Source organism: Fragaria vesca, linkage group LG3 (genome assembly GCF_000184155.1).
Source record: "Fragaria vesca subsp. vesca linkage group LG3, FraVesHawaii_1.0, whole genome shotgun sequence".
Lineage (NCBI taxonomy): Eukaryota > Viridiplantae > Streptophyta > Magnoliopsida > Rosales > Rosaceae > Fragaria > Fragaria vesca.
Genome location: NC_020493.1, coordinates 5,713,557 through 5,717,761, shown reverse-complemented (window position 1 = coordinate 5,717,761; position 4,205 = coordinate 5,713,557).

The window sequence follows — 4,205 nt, the reverse complement described above, 5'->3', positions numbered from 1 at the left end:
TTGTTCCAGTAGCTTCTCTGGTATATATATACAAGGCCAATAATTGTGAGCTGGAATTTTGGAATAGATGATATATATATATAGACACATGTTATTTGCTTCCAGTTTTAATCAATTTCGTGGTCCTCTCTTGTCATTATATCTGCGTTTGTTTTCAATAACACCATAATTTAATGAGATTGTGACCATATTAACTACATACACAAATCTATTTCATCTATGGTTGGAAATACGTAATATACGTAAAAGCAAAATTTGAAACCACTCAATTTTAAACAAGGAAATTATTCAATTTCAAACAAGGAAATTATTCATTTGCATGAATGATTAAACTACTATAAAAGGAGCTCGAGTATATGTATAAGCGGAGCGGATTCAGTGCACCTTGGTGCACTTAAACCATACTAACAGATATAGACGACGTTAGTCACACCCAACAAAAACGAGCCACGGTAAAAACCAAGGAATTGATTGCTCTCTCTTGCTTCCCATTTATCAATCTCACCCCAACCAGACCTGACCTGATTAACCATCACCCATATGTCTACAACCCATCATCGATCGACTTGCTGATGTCCTAGAAATTATCGATCTTGTTCATCTTGTGGATGGAGGATCAAATTTTCCAATCCCACTCTGACCGAAAGTGAACCCTCTCATTATCTCAAATGTTGACTTTCTCAACGGCGGCATCGTTTGCGAAACATAGTCGGAATTTTGGGTTTCTTACATCTGAGTTCAAAAAGCCAAGTCCCTCGACGGCAGCATCATAGATCCAAGTCCCTCGACATCTGAGTTCATATGCAAACTCTAACCAGTAATAACTAAAGAAACCCAGCAAATTTGAGTTTCAAGAGCCGATATTTATCTTGGCTTGTGGCTATATCTCGGACATGGGAGAACTGGGTTCGGAATCGGATTTGACTAAAAGAAGCTTAGAGGATGAGAAAACGAAGAGAAAGGAGATGAGAATGAGCTTATTGCCCTTTGCTACATGTAATCGCCATGGTTTGATGAGGTGGGTTAAGTCTGGGCTTTTCTTCATTCAGCTAAAGCATTGCGGCGGATCTGCGACGTGGTTGGATATGGAATCGGAGGATTTTGGATCGGGTTGTCGTGCGGGTCGGTCAGTCAGGTGAGACCTGGCCGAGGGTGGTGGCGTCTCTTGACCGTTCATGGGAGTTTTGGAGTCATAGAGTCATGAAGGGAAAGGGAGAGATGACAGAGATGATGTGGTCGTTTTGTACTGGTTGATTAACTAGCTTTTTCTATTTCTTTTTAGTTTATATTTACTTTTTCATTTTGTATTTATTGATACAATTAAGTTTGTTTCTCTTTCTATTTTAGTTACCTTTTTTTCGTTCATTTAATTATGTAGTTCTATAGTAATTTTTTTGAATAAGGTAGTTCTATAGTATTGTAAAGCGTATGGTTGATTTTTTATCGATATATTAATTTGTTTATTCCATATATATTAAGAGTGTGGCTATTAGGACCTCTAAGTTTTCTCACTATACCTCTTATTCTCTCTACACCTCCTTTTTACTTTTCAATATAAACATTTGCTCACTATACCTCATTTTAAATTCCTAACATAACCTTAGTTATTTATCGACATATATTTCAACCAATTAATTACTTCTTATTCACTCAATAGACCTCTTATTCTTTTTTTTTTATTTCCCTTTTTTTTTCAACATCCATTATCCCTACCTTCATTATTTTATTATTATTTTTTTCATGCAAGAAAATGTTCTATCATGAACGACTCTATATATCTTTTTAATTATTTTTTCTCTTTTATACGTGTTATTTTTTCTTCATTTTTTTCTTTTGAATAATTTGATTTTTTTTGTACCTCATAATAAATTATTTCAAATAAATATAAATTTTCTATAATCGATAGATATTATTATTGTTTTTTTTTTGCAAAAATATTTATGCACCTTGCAAGTATATGCGTTCAATATCTATGATAATACAAAATTTTATGTTACATGATCGATATTGATTATATTTTTAGCTCTTATAAACTATATATATATGCTTTAATAAAAAGAAATTGAAAAACAAATATATATAAGGAAAATCATAAAGAATGGAATCAATTATTATTGAATTGGAAAGTCTAAAAAGAATAAATATAATATTTCCTTTTGTATAATTAGTGTCCTTAATAGTCATTATATATGAGGATGTATATGTCATTTAATAGTTCATAATAGAGTGAGGTCTAATGAGCAAATTTAGAGGTCCCAATAGCCGCACTCATATATTAAAGGCATATCAATATAAACTGTATGCAAGAATGTTCCGTCTATTTGAGTATTAGGTTTAGTCGTCTAGATAAAATTCTAAAACTTATTTTTCTGAAGTGATGTTAATAAAATCATTCAAAATTTGATTTTCAAAGAATTTGCGACCACATGCTTGAATGCCCAAGCTTCAACTATTATGTAAGAAATTTACAACTTAGGAGCTCCTGCCTCTAAATTTAATTATTCTTTGGAAATTTTAATAGATAAAAACCAAGAGATATAAATAGATGTTTGGTTGATCACATTGATCTGGCTCAAATCGAGAATGAATGTGGCTAAAGTTTGTACATACCATTTTAACCAACTCCTTTTACGTCGATCACGTTGATATACAATAGACATTCTGGTGTAATTGATAGATAGAAGAACAATCCATACTATATATTAAATCTAAAAATGGATAAATTTGATAGAAATTTGAGTATTTATTATTTAGTGAAAGTTTTATTTGTAAACATATCAATCAATATACGTGTTGCATGAAAAAATAAATAAATTAGACCACAAAGAATTTATTCAATGCTAATAGAAAAGAAACTGAAAACATACACATTGTGCAATACTCACACCACCACAAGTTAAGCGTTCTGTAATAGGTACAATATTTTAAATGAATCGTCGACGATCCGTCGTCTTTACAATTACGGTGTTAAGGTTGATCGTGCGGACGAACATTTCATTAAAGACAGTTATTTGTTTTAAACATAATAAAAAATAATAATAATAATCCCTCTTTGCGTTTCCGGAAACTAAAAAGAAAATAAAAAGTCTCACTAAAAAAAAGACTTAATTGTGTATCAAAAAAAAAAACAAATAAATAAAAAATAATAAAAGTCGATCAATTATCAATAACCTCTCCCATTGATATTGGAATTAATTGCCCATGTAATATTTATTGTAGCTTTACCTATTTTTACCATGTTGATTGGATTTTTTTTTTGTCTTAATTATTTAACGGTGTTAGCATCGATGTTAGTGTCATACAATTGACTGTATTAAATGAATAATTGTGATTGGTCAGTGCTATTGGTTCACTTGTACTTTGGTGCACTTAAGAACTTTCGATATATAATATATAAGATGTTCCATTTGTAACTCGTAGCAGATTGAAAAATGAAACAGTTAATAACTATATAAGTATATGTATATACTGTGTCATCACGTCATGTACTTAATTAGCTAACAAAACTAATGCAGTTCGACGATGAGAGGCGCATATATTATACATATCGGGCAGTCATGAGCAGTGGATTCCATGCCAGTAAGTAAATGGTTTATATATAATCTATAGCTCGATATCTTAGTACTATACTCTGTTTGATTATTGTGAACAAGATCGATAATGATGGGTTATCAGTTGATTACTATATATAATCACGCATGATTAACTATGCGATTTCATTATTAATCAGAGGTACGATGATCCTTTGAAAATGCCCACATAGTACATATGGATGTCTGGACAATGGTAAACATACACATATATAAATAAAGAATTAAATTCAGTTTACCCCTTTGTGGTTTGGGGGTGACTTCATGTTAGTCTCTACACTTTTATTTTCATCAGTTTACCCCTTGAACTCTTCAATTTCTGTCTGCCGTACCCAAATTCTCATATTCCGTTTGAATTGACCTTTAATTATCAGCAGTTAAGGTTCGATTTGGACATATAAGGTCCGATTTGCCCAAATTCTAGATACTGGCCTCACAGTTAAGGTTAAAATTATCAGCAGTTAACGTCTGATTTGGACAGAATATAAGACATTTGGTCACGCTTGAGAAAAATTCAAAAGTTTGAGGGGTAAACTGATGAAATTGAAAGTATAGGGATTAATATGAAGTTACTCCCAAACTTCATGAGGGTAAACTGAATTTAATTCATAAATA